The sequence below is a fragment of the Lepus europaeus genome, chromosome 9 (assembly GCF_033115175.1).
Source record: "Lepus europaeus isolate LE1 chromosome 9, mLepTim1.pri, whole genome shotgun sequence".
NCBI lineage: Eukaryota > Metazoa > Chordata > Mammalia > Lagomorpha > Leporidae > Lepus > Lepus europaeus.
The window spans coordinates 46,290,883-46,310,532 of NC_084835.1; positions in this window are offsets into that span (position 1 = coordinate 46,290,883).

Below are 19,650 nucleotides of genomic sequence, written 5' to 3' on the forward strand. Positions count from 1 at the left end.
CACCCGCCACCCCCGGCCCCCCATGGACAACTCCAGCTGAGGGCCTTGCAACACCAGCATCAACTGTCAGGTGAGCAAGTGAGAGGACTCCATCCCCAGGGCCCTACCTTTCTAGCAGTCCTCAGACACTATGCGGAAACATAGCTGACCCTGGGCCTCCTTTCAAGGCCTGCAGAATTAAGCGTTTCATCAAACAGTGGTTGTTTTGTGCCATAAACGTGGCGTGGTTTATCACGTGTGGTAACAAGAATGAGTGCCCTGGGGCTGGCACTGTGGTGCAGTAGATGTTGATGTCATTTGTATCACTGGCATTTCAAACTGGAGTATCAGCTCAAGTCCTGGCCACTCTGCCTCTGATCCAGCTCCTTGTTAATGCCCTGGGGATAACACCAGAAGATGGCCTAAGTACTTGGGTCCCTGCTACCCAAACGGGAGACCAGTTCCTAGATCCTGGCTTCAGCCTGGCCCAAGTCCCAGCCATTGTGACCATTCAGGGAGTGAACCAGGGGATGGAAGATTTTTCATTGTCTGTCTATTCCTCTGCCTTTCAAGGAAATAAGTAAATCTTTTTGATAAAAGGAGTAAGTGCCCTTTCTCCCTCCCTTCTTGTCTTCTAAGACACAGAAACTCTTTTCTTTGTGGTTCTGCCCTCTGTGTTCTAATGGGGGTTTACAGTTACCTTTATTAAAGCAAGTACCGATTTCATTCCAGCAGTAACTACATCTCTGTCCATCTGACATCAGCTTCTGTGCCTGCAGGGACAGGGACTTATACTTAGTGATTTCTGTTCCCCCAGAGCCTTTGTTGTATAATTGAATGAATGAATGAATTGGTGAGACAGGATAGAAAACATCACACTTAGGACCTCTAATCTCATCTTTGCAAACATAGAGAAAGCCTGATATATATGAGAGCCATTATTTGTGAATCAACATGTATCCAGTCAATACACCTTCTTGTCCACTTTGTGAGAGAAGCGTGGAGAGTCAAAGACCACACTCGGGTTCTGTAGCAGATGTTGGCCGTGCAGCTCCCATATCCCTTGAACTCCCAGGGTTCCCCAGGTCTATGCCTGCACGTCCTCTTGGAAGGACCTGCAATGCTTCAGCTAAAGACTTGCTCTGGGCTCCTGAGCAGGGCAGGCTGGAAGGGCTGGGTAGGTTAGAGCCCTGCGGTCAGCAGAGTCGTCATGAGCCAGTGATGGAAGTGAGTTAGGGCCAAAACAATCCTCACTGTCTCCTCCATGAGGGGTCATCACAAGGCTCATTCTCTACTGGCTCCCAGAATCTCCTCTTAGGAGTGAGTTCTGGGGCCTTCTATGATACCCTTCTCAGTAACGTGGCCTTGTGGTCTTGCTTTGACTCACCTGATTCCCTGCTGATGCTCTTGGGGTCACCTCTGAAATCAACCATGGACACTCAACTCTACTCAGGGTCTGCTTCTAGGGAAGATGGAAAGAAGATAGTGCAGAGCGTGTCCCACGGAGAAGCACAAGAGGGCTACACAGATGAGATTCATCCAGCACGTTACGATTCCTTCCAATGGAGTGGGTTTTTAAAACAATTTATTTACTTGCATTTTTAAAAAAAAGATTTATTATTTATTTGAAAGCCAGAATTACAGAGAGAGAGAGAGAGACAGATATCGATCTACCATATGCTGGTTCACTCCCCAGATGGCCGTAATGGCCAGGACTGGGCCAGGCCGAAGTCAGGAGCCAGGAGTTTCCCAGTGCAGGTGCAGGGGCCCAAGTACTTGGCCCATCCTCTGCTGCTTTCCTAGGCCATTAGCAGGGAGCTGGATCAGAAGTGGAACAACAGGGACTCGAACTGGCGCCCATTTGGGATGCTGGTGTCACAAGCAGCAGCTTTACCCACTATGCCATAATGCCAGCTCCCATCTTGTTTTTATTTATTTCAAAGGCTGGGAGAATGAGAGAGAGAGAGAGAGAGAGAGAGAGAGTGAGCTAGACAAAGAGAAGTCACAAAGATCAACCTTCTCTCTGCAGATTCACTCCCCACATGCCTGCAAAAGCCAAGGCTGGGCCAGGCCAAAGCTGGGAGCCAAGAATGCCGTCCAGGTCCCCCAGGTGGGTGGCAGGGACCCAGTCATGATCACCTGCAGCCGCCCAGGGTGTACATTAGCAGGAATCTGGAATCAGGAACAGAGCCAGGACTCGAACTCAGGCACTCTGATATGGGAAGCAGGCGTCCCAGGCAACAAATCCACCGCTCCACCAAAGGCCTGCCCCTCCGATAGATTTTGACAAGGCACTCCGACAGAAATCCCCATGTGCTGTGGTTCAAAAAGAATGGACTCACGATTCAGGCCACACTGAAGTGTAATAGAAAGGGCGTATTGGTGTATTAGTCAGGATATTTCGGGCTGCAAGTGACAGAAAATTCCTACAGACTGGCTCAGTGAAACAGCAATACTAGTTTGTGTTACTGACGTGTCAGAGAATGAAGAAAAGTCTGGAGGCACCGGTGGGCCCATAGCAATATTGTAAAAAGTCTGCTTCGCTTTTCTCACAGTTGTCCATGCCGTTGGATAAGCTCTTTGGAATGCCATGGGCAGAGGCAGTCCTGGATTTACATCCCATTCCCAAGTAACCCCCAGCATGAACAGAGGTGCTCGCTCCCAATAGCTGAAGGCTTGAGTGCGGTTCTCCTCCCTGAAGGCTGTAGCCACAGCATTGGGGTATGCTGAGCAGAGGGCCTGGCTGTGTGAGCCCTCGGGGGTGGGGGTGGTGGTGGGGCCCGAGGTGCCTCATGGCCAGCCCACACAGCTGGCCAGGGTCAGGATCAGCTCTTGGAAGGAAGGTCAGGGTGTCAGGAGGCAGGGATCCCCTAGAGAGAAGCATGGCAGGTGCCCACCGCAACACCACAGACTTTCATTTACAAAACACACAAGCCCAGATAATCAAAACCAAACCAATAAGCAAACAAAGGGAATTTCTCAGGTACCTAGGGCAGCCAAAATTCCTTCTTTTGGGTAAGTGTTTCAGTCCATTTGGATGGTAACCAAGTACAACAAACTTGGTAGTTTCTAAAGAACACAAAGGTAACTTCTCAGTGTTCTGGTGGCTGGCAAGGCCAAGATCAAGCTGCTGACCGATTTGGTATTGGAGGAGAACCTGCTGCCTGATTCCCACGGGGCACCCTCTTGCTGTGTCCTCACATGGTGGCAAGAGTGCGCCAGGGCTCTAGGCACTAATCTCAGTCATAGAAGCCCCATCCTCAGGACCTGCCCACCCCCTAAAAGTCCCCCTGTCTACCAGTGTCCCCTGAGGGGCTAGGATCTCAACATGACTTGTGGGGGGACACCAACACTCAGAGCAGCACAGCCCTAAGCCAGTTTTCTCTGACTGGTATTGGAAAACGTCCTAGCTGATAGACTCATGTTATCAAAAAAAGAAATAGAGGAAGTGAGACAAAGTTGGTATCCCCACTGAGAGGATCATGAGAAGTCGGATGTTCGGTTTTGTCTCTGTTTTAAAATGTGGGTTTCAGTATTACTCAGGCACCGTGAGGCCAACAGATGACAACATGACCTCCATTGAAACAACAGTTTGTTACTCACAGCTCCCAGAAGGAGGGGTACACAAGCCACAGAGGGCTGCATGGGGAGCCCCAGAGGCAACAGAAAGCAGAGGGGGAGAGGAGAAAGTGTGGTGAGAGCCTTTGTTGTGGCTTCTGTGGCAAGGTAGGCAGGCTTAGGACGGGCTGGTTTGAACACTCCCAGCAGGCTCTGGGGCTTGAGGCTGCGCTCAGTTGCCTAGAACCTGGCCTGGGGTGATTAGGGCAGGTGCGTAGAGGCCAGGCGTGCTAGAGCCCCATACAGCAGGTGGTTCTGGGGTATAGGTTTTGGAGTAGTTGGCTTGCATCGGGAAGGTACGTTTCCAAGTGAGCTGTTTGCTATCTCCAGGAATTAGCTAATTCAGGGAGGGGCAGTTCCTTCCCAGTCAAAAACACAGAGAGTAAGAAAGCACAGTGAATGCACTCTCCCACTGAATGCAGCTACCTGGCCCAGAGAAGCTGTGTGGATCAGCCCTTCGCGGACTCAGAAGAGGGAGGGGGTGGGAAGACCACTGGTGCTCTACCTTTTCTCCTCCTTCTGGTACCCACAGGCCTGAGTGCAACACAACCTGGGAATGAGCAAAGTGGACAGACAGTGCACACAGGGGGCCTCTGGTTCTGGCTTGAAGAGACAAAGGGGATAGGTAAATACTCGGTTTTCCTTTTGTCTTTTCTTTGCCTTTGTTCCATTCTCTCGCTCTCCAGCCCAAGTGGTCCTGAGGTGCACTTGGCAGAAGTGTCAGAGGTGACAATGGGGGGGTCACAGGGCTAAATCCTTGAGGAAGGCAACTTACCTCTCTGATGGGAGGAGCTGTGATCTCCAGAGGGGAAGGATATTCCTGTGGCTGTTTAACTCTGAGCACAGCTGTGGACGTGTGTGGAGCAGAATGGGGGAAAAGAAAGCCCTTGGGTTTGCCCAAATGAGCGAAAAGAAAAGAGCAACTCAGGAGCTGACAGGTGTTAAGGACATCCAGGAGAGAGAAGAGAATGTTTCTTACAAGCTCCTGGGCTCTCCCTTGAGCTGCTCATACATGGCTGTGAGCCTTCACAATACGCACAGACCTCAGAGTGAAATGATGGACTAGATTATCACCTGAGCAGGGCCCAGGTGCTGGGTGCTGGGGACAGACCTGAATGGCACTGTTGGAGAACTGAACTGATGCGCGACCACAGCCCACAGAAAGGAGGCTGGGAACAGGTGGAAACCCAGTGAGGTTGATCGCCTGCTGAAGCAAAAACATCAATGCATCCACAGGATTCAAGCAAGACCCAGAGTCTCCCAACGCAACGCTTAAAATGTCTAGGATACAATGGAAATGGCTCAGCATATGAATTACCCAGAAGCGTTCAAGGCACACAGGAAAAGACACCGATGTGATGAGCTCACACGGAAGATGAAATTATTTGACAAAGAGTTTAAAACAATTACTGAAGTACGCTCCACTAAGAAATCTTGAACACTTCTTAAAATAAATGGAACAAAAGAAATGGACAATATCAAAAATGAAAGAACTTTTAGAACTAAAAAATACAATAACTGAAATTTGAAAAAAAGACACTGACTGAATGGGCTCATCAGCCAAACCAAGACGACACAGGAAGGAGTCGGTGAACTTGAAGATCGATCGATAGAAACTACACAGTGAGAGCAACAGGGAGAAAAATCAGCAGAGCTCAGGGGATATGTAGGACAATACCAAATGCTTAACGTTCCTTTATATAAGTCTGGGAACAAAGCAAAACATACAACATACAAAACACAACTCATATTTTAAAAAATGATGGGAAAACTTCCAAAATTTGGTGACAGGAACACACCTGCAGGGTCAAGGAATTCAACAAACCCCAAATAATATGAACCTAAAGGAACCTGTGCCAGGCATACCACAATAAAAATGGGAATGTGGACAGGCTTAGTGGCTAAGATGGCCTGTATGGGTGCCTGTGCCCCACGTTGTAGCGCCTCGGTTTGATGCCTGACTCCAGCTCCTGACTCCAGCTTCCTGCTAATGCAGACTCTGGGAGGTAGCAGTGATGGATCCAGTAATTGTGCTCCTGTCACCCACATGGGAGACCCTGGACTGTGTTTCCAGCCTTTAATTTTGGCCCCCTGGCCACTGTGGGCATTGGGGGAGTGAACTATCAGATGAGCACTCCTTCTCTCCATCCGTCTGTCTGTCTGTCTCTCAAGTAAATAAATAAAAAAAAAATAACCTGGTGAGCAGCCAGAGGACAATGGCACATTGCTTATTGATGAACAACCATGGAAGTGACTGCAGATTACTCCAAGAAGCAGTGGAGTCCAGAATGGAGCACAACACGCTCAGTGCAAGAAGAGAGCGAATGTCAGGCCAGAATTCTATTCCCAGGAGAATCTCCTCCGGGAGTGAGGTGAAATGAGGACATTCTCGGATGGATGGAAACACAGAGAGCTCCTGCCAGCAGACCTACTCTGAAAGAATTTCCAAGGAAGTCCTTCAGGCTGAGGGAAATGATACCAGAAGGAAACTTGGAACACTGGGACGAGGCAAGAGAAACGGAAATGGTAAATTTCAGGGCAGACTGTTCTGTTAGTGAGCTTCCTGAAGTATAATTGATGGTTGAAAGCAAAAGCTATAAATTGTCTCATGGAATGTTCACTGGACACAGATGTAGTACATAAAACAACTACAGCAAAAAACCTAGGTATGGGTAAGTTTTATGTATTCAGTTTGAAATGTTAGAATATTGGAGAATGAAAAGTAAAATGTTATCTACATTATAATCCTACCACCAAACACCAAAATTACTATAGAGAGTGTCATGATAGTAGAATGCATACATACTAAGTATACTCTCAGACCACAATGAATTAAACTGGAAGTCAAAAACTGTATGATAAATACAAAATCCTGAAATGTTTGGAGAAAAACAGAAAAGGTAAAAGAAAGTGAAATGTTACAAATATGTTCAAATAACCCACCAGAAAGGCAAAGCAAGACAGAAAAATAGAAGAAACAAATAGAAAACAAGGAAAGGATTAATTTATATACAAATATATATATATATATTTAATGATTTATTTATTTGAAAGGCCAAATTACAGAGAGAGAGAGAGAGAGAGAGAGGCCATCCACTGGTTCACTCCCCAAATGGCTGTAATGGTCAGGGTTGGGTCAGGCTGAAGCCAAGAGCATGGAACTCCATCTGTGTCTCCCATGTGGCTGGCAGGGGCCCAAGCATTTGGGCCCTCTACTACTGCTTTCCCAGCCATACTGGCAGAGAGCTGGATTGGAAGTGGAGCAGCTGGGACTCAAATTGGCACTCATGGTAGTCTGGCATTGCAGGCAGCATCTTAATCCACTGTGCCACAGCACCAGCCCCTAAATTCAAACATATTACTAACTACATTGAAATGTAAATTAGCTAAACATATCAACTGAAAGATAAATATTACCAGGATGGATAATTCTATTTACAAATTCTATTTACATAATTCATCTCAAATATAATGACACAAATAAATGAAAAGCAAAAAGAATAAAAAATATACCATGCAAAAATGAATGAAACATAGGTAGAAGTGACTGCATTCATGCTAAAGTAAATGTTAGGGCAAAGAAAATTATATGATAAAAGGATTAATACAGCAAGAAAAAAAAATTCCTAAAAGGTTATATACCTAACAACAGAATGTTAAAGCAAAAACTGACAAAATTAAAAATAAAAAGAGATACGACCCACAATCATAATGAGAGGATCCAACATTCTTCTCTTACCATTTGATAGAACTGATAAATAGAAAATCAGTAAGGATATAAAGGGACATAACAACAGAATAAAACAAGTGACTCTAAGCAATATTATACAGCATTCCACCCAGCAAGAGCAAAATGCATGCTGTTTCCCAGTACATGTGAGTCTCCAAGACAGTGCATCCTGGGTAAGGAAACAAGCCTTAAAAATCTGAAAGCACTGAGATGATACAAAGTATGTTCTCTGGCCATAATGAATTAAATTAGAAGTCAAGGAGAAAAAGATAACAGAAAAATCTCCAGCCACTTGGAAATAAACAATGTACTGTTTATTCATCAATGTGTCAAAGAGGAAGTGTTGAGAGAAATTATGAAATACTATGAATGAAAATGAAAATACAGCATATCAAAACTGTCAGCTACAGGGAAAGCTATGTTTAGAGGGAGGCAAATTCTTGGCATTAAAATGCTTATATTAGAAAAGAAAAATCTTAGATAAGTAATTTAAGCTTCTACTTTAACAATTTAAAAAATAAGAACAAACAAAAGAAACTCAAATCAAGCAGTAGAAAGGATAAGTTGAAAATAGAAAGTCAATGAAACAAAAATAAACTTTAAAAAAATCAATAAGATTTATAAATGTATGAAAAGACTGATAAAGAAAAAAAGAGAGATAATACACACTACCAATCTCAGGAATGATATAGAAGATGTCACTTTCAGTGATAAAAATGAATACATATGAAATAGAAAGTGTGAACAGTATTGTAACTGTTAAAGAAATTGAATTCCTAACATACAATTTCCAAAAGAAGACACCTATAGTTCCAGATAGCTTCACTGAAAAAGTCTACCAATCATTTACTGATAAAATAAAGACAATTCAATGCAATCTTTTCCAGAAAACAGAAGAGACAACTATTTCTAACTCATTTACTTTGACGCCAAAACCAAAGACAGAACAAGAAAACTGCTGACCAATATTCCTCATGGGCATAGTTGCAAAAATCCTTACCAGAGTTTTAACAGCCTAAATCTAACAATGAGGCTGGCATTGTGGTGCAGCAGGTTAAGCTGCCGCCTGTGATGCTGACATCCATATGAGCTTGAGTTTGAGAACTGGCTGCTCCATTTCTGATCCAGTTCCCTGCTAATGTGCCTGGGAGTGCAGGAGAAGATGGCCCAAGTACTATTTGTGTCCCAGCCTCCCACAGAAGGACTCCATCCCACTGGATGGAGTCGTAGGCTCCTGGCTTTGGCCTGGAACTTATTAAAGAAATTAAATACACCCATTTCTTTAATAATTACACCACTATTCACATTTCCTACTTTATATTATTTTTTTCACTCCAAAGTGACAGCGCCTGATGCATTTCTGAAATGGTTATGGCCATTTGGGGAGTGAACCAGTGGATGGAAGATCTCTTTACCTCCCTCCCTCTCTCCCTCTCTTACTCTACCTTTCAAGTAAATAAAGCTTTAAAAAAGTCCAGCAATGTATAAAAAGATTAATAAATCACAACCAAGCAGGCTTTATAATGGGTTATGCCAGGTTAGTTCAATATTTACGAGTCAATCAATGTAATATTAGTAGTCAAAATGAAAAAGGTCATATGATCATGGCATTTAATACAATACAAAATTCATTTAATACAATACAAAATTCAATATTGGCTTATGATTTAAAAAACTTCTCAAGGGCCAGCGTTGTGGCATAGCAGGTAAAGCTGCTGCCTATGACGTCAGCATCCCATATGGGCACGAGTTCATGTCTCGGCTGTTCCACTTTTTTTAAAAAAAAATTTATTTATTTATTTGAAGTCAGAGTTACACAGAGAGAGGAGAGGTAGAGAGAGAGAGAGTCTTCCATCCGTTGGTTCACTCCCCAATTGGCCGCAACAGCTGGAGCTGCGCCAATCCGAAGCCAAGAGCCTGAAGCTTCTTCCGGGTCTCCCACGTGGGTGCAGGGGCCCAAGGACTTGGGCCATTTTCTACTGCTATCCCAGCCTATAACAGAGAGCTGGATTGGAAGTGGTGCAGCCGGGTCACGAACTGGCGCCCAAATGGGATGCCGGCGCTTTTGGCCAAGGCGTTAATCCGCTGAGCCACAGCGCCGGCCCCAATCCATTTTTTTTAAAAAAGATTTATTTATTTGTAAGATAGAGTTACACAAAGAAAGAAGGAGAGGCAGAGAGAGAGAGAAGGCTTCCATCGGCTGGTTCAGTCCTCAGTTGGCCACAACAGCTGGAGCTGTACGGATCCGAAGCAGGAGCTTCTTATGCATCTCCCACGCGGGTACAGGTCCCAGGCCATAGCAGAGAGCTGGATCGGAAGGGGAGCAGCTGAAACTTGAACCGGAGCCCACATGGGATGCTGGTACTGCAGGCCGTGGCTTTACCCACAGGGCCACAGCGCCAGCCCTGGCTGCTCCACTTCTGATCCACCTCCCTGCTAATGTGCCTGAGAAAGCAGCAGAAGACAGCCAAGTGCTTGGGCCCCTGTGCCCATGAGGGAGACTCAGAAGAAGCTCCTGGCTCCTGGCTTCAGTCTGGCCCAGCCCTTGCCATTACGGTCATTTGGGGAGTGAATCAGCCTATGGAAGATTCTCTTTCTCTCTAACTCTGCTTTTAAACATAAATAAAAAAAATTAAATAAAAAATTAAACAAATAAACCTATCAGCAAACTATGAAAAAGAACTTTTGTCAATCTGACAACGGGCATCTTTGACAAATCGACAGGAAACATCATACCTAATGATGAAAGACTTAAGGCTTCCCTCCTACGAATAGCAGCAAGGCCTCCTTCTTCTATCTCCATTCCTATTTGACACTGTACTAGAACTGCTTACAAATGTAATTCGGCAAGAAAAAGAAATATAATACATCTAGATTGCAAAAGAAATAGTAAAATTGTTCCTGTTCACAGATAAAATGATTGTCTATATGGAAAATTCCAGCAAACACACCCATGCGCCCTCCTAGAACTAATCAGTGAATTTGGCAAATGTTGCAGAATACAAGAACAAGCTGAATAGGTAAAGAGGCTGGGTGTTGAAAACTATAAAGTGCTGATGAACGAAATAAAATAAGACATAAGTAAATGAAAATACTATACTCATAAATAAATAAATGGCAAGAAATACTATACTCACAAATTGGGAGATAATACAGCAAAGATGTGAGTTCTACCCAAATTCATGTACAGATTTAACAAAAACCTAATCAAAATGTAAACAGGATTTTTTTTTTGTAGATAGAAATAAGTTTATTTTAAATATTTGTAGAAAAGGCAAGAAATACAAAAATAGGATGATTTTACAAAAGGAATAGGGTTGGAGGAATAAGATTTTTATTTATTTTATGTCTTCTATAAAGCTATGGTAATAAACATGGCATGCTATTGGCAACAAGATAAATCTACAGATCAATGGATAAACTAGATAGCAGAAATGGATCTACCAAATATGGAGAACTTATCTTATTTCAATTGAAGTATAATTCACATATAGCAAAGTATACAGACTTGAAGTGTGTAAATTGATGAGTTTGGACAAATGCACATACCCATGCCACCCACTGTAAACAATGTTCCCATTTTCATTATTCCAGAAATTTGCCTGCCAGTAAGTGCCTATATTTGTTATTTTACCAGCTGAATTTTTGATTAAAGGCCAGAGGCAATTAATAAAGAAATCCAGTCTTTGCTGTTAATCATGTTGAAGGGGCAGGCATTTTGCTGCTGCCGGGGTGCTCCCATGTGAGAGAGCCTGGGTGCCACTCCCAGTCTGTTCCTCATCCCAGCTTCCTGTGAGCGCAGACCCTGGGGGGCAGCAGTGATGGCTCAAGTGCCTGGATCCCTGCCACCCATACGTGAGACCTGGATGGAATTCCAGGTCCTGTTGTAGGTATCTGGGAATGAGCCAGCAGATGGAAGATCTCTGTCCTTCTCTTTGTCCCTCTGCCTTTCAAATAAAGTAATATTAAAAAATATAATGCGGCTGAAGCATTTGGAAATCCATATGCAAGAAAAAAACCACTGACCTAAATCTCATATCTTATATCAAAATTAGCTCAAACTAAATTATACATTTAAATGTAAAATATATATAAAATTTTTAGGATAAAACATAGGGGAAAATTGTCATGAACCATAACAGGAAAAAAATTGATAAATTAGACTTCATCAGAAAAAATATTTGCTCTGGGAAAGATATTGTTAAAAGAATGAAAAGAGAAGCTGCAGACCCAGAGAAAATATTTATAGACCACATGTCCAGTAGCAGACTTGTGTCCAGAATATACTAAGAGCTCTCAACACTCCCGAGCAAAAGGGCAAACAACCTACTTTTTAAAAAATGAGCAAAAGACTTGGACAGACACCTCTCCAGAGAGGGTGTATGGACAGCAAAGCAGTTCCCAGCCAGATGTCCACACTATTAGCCCCCAGGGAGAAGCAAACCAGAGCTGTGGTAAGATGCTCCACAGATCTACTGGAATGGCTGAAATAAGAAAACCACACTGGAAAACAGCAAGGGAAAAGGCACCTCTACCAGTTGGCTTAGCAATCCCACTCCTACGAATTAGCTAGATATTACACCATGAAAACGTATCCTTACCCCAAAAATCTGTCCAGGAATGACTGTAGAGTTTTATTCGTAATTGCCAAAAACTAAGGACAGCCAACTGCTCAACAACGGGTGAAAAACTCCCTAGATGGCATTCGGCTCAGCAGGACAGAGAACTGGACTGTGGACACACACGGCTCCTTGGTTACGCTGAGCGGAAGGAGCCAGTCTCATAAGGTTGCAGACCGTGTGACTCCACTTATAGGACCTCCTGGAAAAGACAAAGCTTTGGTGTGGGTAACAGAGCAGTGGCTGCCAGCATTGGGGCTGTGAGAGGTGTGACTACAAAAGGATAACGATGGTTTACATCCTGTCCTGACAGGATGGTGCTGGTTACAGGGATCTATACACACGTTGCAAGTCATGGAATGCACTCACACAAAATGCCAATTTTACTCTACTCATATATTCACTCTAGAAAGTAAATTTTAAGAAATTTAAAATAAAAGTTAATACCTGCGCTCCCTTCCCCCCCCCCCCCCCCCCCCCATAAAAAAGACAGCCTAGCAGTTAAGATGCACACGTCTTGTACTTGAGCACCTGGGCTCAGTGCCTGGCTCTGACTCCTGACTGCAGACCCTGGGGTTCCAAGACTGGATTTCTGCCACTCATGCGGGAGTCCTGGATTGAGTTTTCAGTGCCTGGCTTTGGCCTGCCCCAGCCCTGGCCTTTGTAGGTATTTGGGGATTGATGGGAGCACACTGTCTGTCTCTCTGTCTAATAATAATAAAAAAAAAAGTCTAAGAGTTAAAATGTTTTCAGTGAGACAAGTGAGCATAAAAGGAAGCATACATGTGTTCAGATGTGGTATTTCCTAGGTAAAGCTGTCAAGGAAAAGCTAAATGAAAAAGAGAAAACGTATGATTTCAGCAGTGAGTCCCCGACTTCCGCCTCTGTAACAGTCATCTGGAGGGACTGTTCACTGGTCACCGCTTTCTCCCGGCGCTCCCCACTGCCCCATCCGTGGGAACTGTGGCTGTCGTAGCAGAAGTAGCAGCGGGGAGGCCATCTCAGCCCATGGCGGCCGCGTGCTTCGTGATGTGCATGAAGACCTCCCTGGCCTGGTTCCAGTAAACCAAAGCAGAGGCTCCTGGATTCAGTTAAGTCCTTAGGGCAGAATGTTCCTTCCCATAGTTTACATGTGCAGTGCGCACGGGCTTGCAAAACCAGACACATAAATAAGCCCTCCCCCCACCAGGCACTACAGCTTGTTTGTTCTCGTCATAGCTTCAAACGGTTCTAGTGGCATTCTATGAGCTTCCCTAGGCGGGCCTGGAAAGCAGGAACCCTGCAAAGTAAGTCCGCAATGCAACACCGGCTCCAACTTAGTGATGAACGTTGAGCTTGCATAGAAACAACCACATGTGGGATTTTAGATTCTGGAAAATAACATCAAAGACTCAACTTAAAAAGTCCCTTCTCTCTTCCTATGGTTGTATTTTGATGTTAGCCTCACCTTATAATTTAATTATATATAATTAAAGTAACTTTGAAGGAGTAACTTTGAAGGGGCCATACTGTATTGTTCATATAATTTATTTATTTTAATTTGAAAGCAGACAGACAGACACACACACACACACACACACATACACGAGAGAGAGAGAGAGAGATCGATCTTCCATCTGATAATTCACTCCTCAAATGACAACAAAAGTTGGGGCTGGGCCAAGTCAAAGCCAGAAGCCAGGAACTTCATCCAGGTCTCCCAAGGGTGGCAGGGATCCAAGTATTTGCCATCACCTGCTGTCTCCCAGGGTGTGCATTAGCAGGAAGTGGGATCAGAATTGGGGTTGGGACTGGACCCCAGGCCCTCTGATACTGGCCCCGTGTATCCCATGTGGTGGCTTCCGCTGCTGTGCTACAATACTTACTCCATGGATTTTTGCAAAAAAGAGAAGGAAAATGAAACACACTCCTAGCTTGTTTATTGTTTCATTATCTCCAGAACATTCTAATTACCCTAAGTTTGAGGATGACGCAAATTAAGCTGCTAACTTGTCAACATTGTAGGAAGAGTGGAAAGTGAACCAGAGCTGGCGTTGACTCCAGTGGCCCCAGTCTCATGCATGTAGGACTCAGAAGTGCCACACAGCAAAACAGTAGCTGTTTTCTCCAGTACATAAGCTCCAGCTGAAGCTAACAATGCCGAACCAAAGGCACAGGCTGACCTTTTGACAACGATGGCCTCTTCCACCTTCTTCCACTTTGACCTGGGGATTACAAATGTCCAGGTTTTCCACAGCTTCAAGCTCATTTTCAGTGGGTTCTTCTGGGGGCCAGCAGCTGGGTGCAGCAGGTTGAGCCACCAGCAATCCATATTGGAACACGATTTTGAGTCCTGGCTGCTCCACTTCTGATCCAGCTCCCTGCTAATGCACCTGGGAAAGCAGCAGGCGATGGCCCAACTACCTAGGTGCCTGCCACCTACATGGGAGACCAGGATGGAGTTCCTGGCTTCAGCCTAGTCCAGATCTGGCTGTTGCTATCCTTTAGGAAGTGAACCAGCAGACGCACGCTTGCTCTCTCACTCGCTCGCTCTCTCTGTAGCTTCAACTTCCAAATAAATAAATCCTTTAACAAATAAGAATAAAAAGGGCCTCTCTTCATAGGAAGAAGAGAGAGTTTCCTTTGCGTTGACCTTTCAGCAGGGGAAGTGGGTTTGGCTCAGCAAGGGGCAGATGGGAAGGGTGGGGTCACAGTTTGTCCTCCCGTGGCCTTGCCAACCTAGAGAGCAGGGAAGCCCAAGCTAGCAGGTCTGTTACTAAGAACCATATTCAAAAGCACAAAACAAATATAGCCACTCTGGAAGAAGTTACTTTATGAAACTTTCCATACAACCCAGCAATTGCATTCCTCAGTAATTACCCAATGAGTGGAAAACTTACATCCTCAGACAAAAACATGCACACCAATGATTACAGCAGTTTTCATTAAAAATGGTTGAAATGTCCTTCGTTAAGTGCATGGATAAACAATCACAGCACATTCATTTAGTGGAATATTATTCAGTGATGAAAAGAAATGAGCTATCAGAGTCCCAGGAGACATGGAAGAAGCTTAAACACGTATACCACATTCAAGAAGCTGCAGACCAGATGATCCCAGTATATGACATTCTGGAAAAGGCAAAGCTACAGAGGCAGTAGAAAGATGAGTGGTGGCCAGGGGTTAGGGAAGTGGGAGGGATGAATAGGTGGAGCACGGTGGATTTTTAAGGCAGTGAAACTGTTCTGCATGATTCAATCATGGTGATTGTAGGACATTATGCATTTGTCAAAACCCACAGAATTCACACCACCAAGAGTGAACCCTAATATCAACTATGCACTTCAGTCCTTAATAATGTATCAATGACAGTCTCATCAGTATTAAGAAGTGCTCCACAAGATGCTACTGGGTGTGCGTATGCACGGGCATGAGATGACATATGGGAACTCTCTGTGTTTTCCACTTAATACTTCTGCAAACCTAAAACTGCTCAGCATAATATAAGCTTATTAATTTGAAACACACACACACATACGCACTAGCAATGTCAAGAGCCTCTTGCTCTGGCTAGGGTTGGTTGCTCATACTTCTTAAGGTTCCTGGGCCCCACTGCATCATTTTGTTGACTCGGCATAGTTTCCCTGGTGGCTTGCAGCCCTGAGTTTTCTGAACTCCAAAGGAGCCTGGTTTCCTAGGTTGCTTGTTCCCACCTGCTGCCTTCAAAACCAGCCATGGCAGCAGACCAACTCTGCCCTTGTCCAGCATGTTTCCAACTTCCTTTGTAGGTTTCCCCACAGTACCTTGAGCCTTGGTGTCTCTAAGTGCCAACCTCGCCACCCTAAAATGGGGGTAATGATACAACGTCTTTACGCCTGTTCTTAAGCATCCCATAGTTCCTGAGTTCCTACCCTGAGCTGGGCACTCTTCCAGGTGTTGAGGATAGAAGGAAGACAAAAATCCCTGCCTCTGTAGGCTTCCACAGAAGCCTTAAGATAGTGTTTGGCCCATAGTAGGTGCTTAATAAATACCAGCAACCACAGCAGTGAGCCCAATGCCTCCGCTGGGACAGAGCTATAATTCAAGGCTTGGCAGGAAACATCTGTGCAAACCACCAATGCCATGTCCAGGCAAGCTGCAGTGACTCCATAGCCCAGCAGATGGCAGTAGCTGCAGACACATCCCACCTTGGCCCTGCACGCCGGGAGGGGAGGAGGGCTGGGCTGATGAATGTGAGGCTCAGACTCTTATCCTCTGGATCACAACAAAAGCCTGTTCTTTGCAGGAGTGTCTGACGAAAACAGGGCTCCTTATCTTATCACGTCATCTCTCTCCCTTTGTCCTCTCAAAGGCAGCCACTTAACCCCCTGGAGCAGAGAGACAAATCCTTCTGCAGCCCTGGCAGCCACACCTGAGGTTTTTAAGAGTTGAATTTTGCAGCTGAGAACCTGAGAACTCACTGGGTCCAGAGGATTGCACAGCCAAAGTCCGCAGGGGCCAAGATCAACGTTCAAACAGGGGGAAGGAGGACCGCAGTCTGGAAGGCAGATCTGGGCCTGGATGCAACTCTCCCCACTTTCCAAGCACAATGGTGTCCCCCAGAACTTTCTGAAACTGAACCCTAACATGTAGAAGCAGGACTCAGCCTCTTAGCTATCTCCTTTAGCCTAAGGTGCCCTTGCCTGGCCTTTATCAAAGGCTTCACTGACTAGTGGGAGTGACACAGCTGGCCCTACAAGGTTCTAATCACCAGACTCAAGGAGTCATTTGCTTCTGCCCTAGATAAGAGCCTTGATGGCCAGTATTACCCTGGGGTGCTTTGTGTAGGGGGACTCCAGGTCCGGCAGAATGTAGCTGCCACCTTCATGTAACCCCCAGACCACCTGGAGCCCACCTGGCCACCATAAATTCCGTTCAGAGCACAGCATCACTGACCAATCACAGCAAGGTCCCGGGCACCACTGACCAACCAGAACCTTCACACCTAATTCCTCGGGGAGTCCAGGGATTAAGCAACAGCTGTCCAGCTCTGCACTTCCCAATAAATACCTACTTTCTTCCACCATCCACTGTCAGTGATTGGTGAACAGGCCCAGTTTGGGATTTCTACAACACCTCCAACTCGTTTGGGGTGTTGTTCGGCAACATTTCCAGCCTACTGGATTTGGTCCCAGCCCTCTAGGCTGTAAATTATAAGCCTTCTAGGAAGCCCAGAGAGGAGTGGTAACTTGCCCAAGGCCACACAGTGAGTTGGGTAGAGCCCAGGGCCAAAAGTTGCATCCCATAGCCATTAAGTTGTATGTGTGCATGTGTAAGAAAATCAAACTGCAACAAGTATGATCACTCCTTATCTAGAGCTACTAGCACCATCACCAGGAGCTGTAAACATGGAGCATTTACCAGGCGCTGGGCATGGGGCCGAACACTTCCTGTGGATTCACTCATTGACTCCTCCTAGCCTCAGCCCACGCAGGAGTGATCACGCCCCCAGCACGACACATGTGGAAGCGATTGCACTGTGCGGGTCGGCTCACTGAGTCACTTGGCTGCGTGTGGCGGGACTGCAATCCTTCCCCTTGCTTCAAGAAGGAAGTGATCAAAGGAGGGCTCTGAACACCAGCACCACCCAGAGAAAAGGGCCTTGGCCAGGACAACCGTGGGAGGCAGGGTCAGAAGCTGGCTCTAGTCTCCCAGCAGGACTGACCCCACAGAGTCCCTGGGGAGCCAGCTGCAGTGCCCAGTGGGAGAGTGGTGACACCTGCTGGTTCTGCCAGGTCACCAAGGGCACAGCGTGTGGACCCGGAGCAGGAGGAGATCCGTTCCTTTCTTGACTCTCTCTAAGCTGCTCCAAAGGTCCTCCTACCTCATATTCAAGACACACACTATCTCCTGCTTTTCTCACGTTTCCTAGCTTGCCAGAACCCTCAGCAAATGTGAAGAACAAGGACATAATGCTGTATCTGGGCTATCCTTTCCCAGGATTTGCAGGTTTAATGTTAAGGTCTCCTAACCTCAGAGCCTCATCTGCACAATGGGGATTACAGACCTGACTCTCCAGGCTGTGCTGCTTGTGAACTCGAGACAGCACACTGTGCGGTGCTCGTGTGGTGTTAATTGTGTCATTCACTGCAATGCTTCCGCAGGATGCAGTCACACACCTTGTCATTCCCAAAAGGACAACCACGCAGTGTTGCCAATGATTCAGAAGCCAGTGAAGAAAATGAGTTCATACACACACATGAAGTGTAAATGGAAATGAATGGCTTAAGTGTTTCCCCACCAGGGTCAGGTTTGTATTGGAACAAGATTTTTTTTTTAAAGATTTATTAATCCATTTGAAAGAGTTACACAGAGGGAAAAGGGGAGGCAGAAAGGGAGAGAGAGAGGTCTTCCATTCGTTGGTTCACTCCCCAACTGGTCGCAACAGCCGGAGCTGTGCCAATCTGGAGCCAGGAGCCAGGAGCCTCTTCTGGGTCTCCCACATGGGCACGGCAGAGATCTGGATCAGAAGTGGAGCAGCCAGGTCTCAAACCGGCGCCCACATGAGATGCTGGCACTGCAGATAGTGGCTTAACCCACTGCACCACAGCGCTGGCTCCTGGAGCAAGATTTTTTGTGGCCTTAGGTTAAAAGGTGAAGCAGCCTGTGGCTGCAAATGTGCATTAAGAAGTGGTATGATCCTGATGCTGGGACGAGAGGAGGAAGCAGAATGTGAGATGCTGTCCTTCGGTGTCACTTCCTTCTCTCCTCCACCTTTTATACCTGCCTCCAATGGTCAGACCTAGAAACACCTGGTGTCAGAGCAGTGCCTTTCATCTTTACTTATCCATTTCCTTACGTGTTAAATGATGACATCATCATCACCATCCCTCTGTCCTGGGGTTACTACTGGGAGGATTGATGCCTGACCCCTACGAAGCACTTCAAACCGGCCACTTGTACTAATCCTCTATTGGTCTTACTTCTCAGTTCCTACAACCGGGACTTGCGAAATAGTACTATTCCTTCCATTCAAACATGCCTTGGGAGGTGCACGTGCCACGTTTCCTGAAACCTGGCAGGCCTCTCAAATGTCATTCACATTTGGATTTGAGGGGAATTACACTTCATTTACATAGCAGTTCTCTTCCCCCTCAAACCACTTTGGGTGGTTCCAGTTACTTGCAGTCAATTGTGGTCTGAAGATATTAAAGGGAGAATCCAAGAAATAAGCAAGTCACCAAGTTTTCAGTTGTCCACCACGCTGAGCAGTGTGATGACATCAGCTGTCTCATGGTGCCCTGGCTGGGACATGGGTCATCCCCTTGTCCAGCGCATCCATGCGGTGTGTGCTACTGGTCCACAGGTCACTTAGTAGCCACCCTGGCTATCACATTTGCTGTAGTGCTACTGCGGAGCTTGTGTTCAAGTTGCCCTTAACGGTTAACCTCTTACTGTGCAAAATTTGTAAATTAACCTTTATCATAGGTAGTATGCATAGGAGAAGATACGGGATATAAAGGGCTTGGTACTGTTGGCAGTTTCAGGCTTCTGCTGGGGGTCTTGGAACAGACCCCATGCTTAATGGGGTCAGGGCAGGGCACTGCTATACTATGCAGTTAGCATAAAGCAGCTGGATGTGCTAGGAAGGGCACAGGGCGGGTGATGTAGAGCCTGCTGGCCCTGGACTGTGTGGACAAGGTCAGACCTCTCTGAGACAGGGACTATTCAGTTCCTTTAAGGATC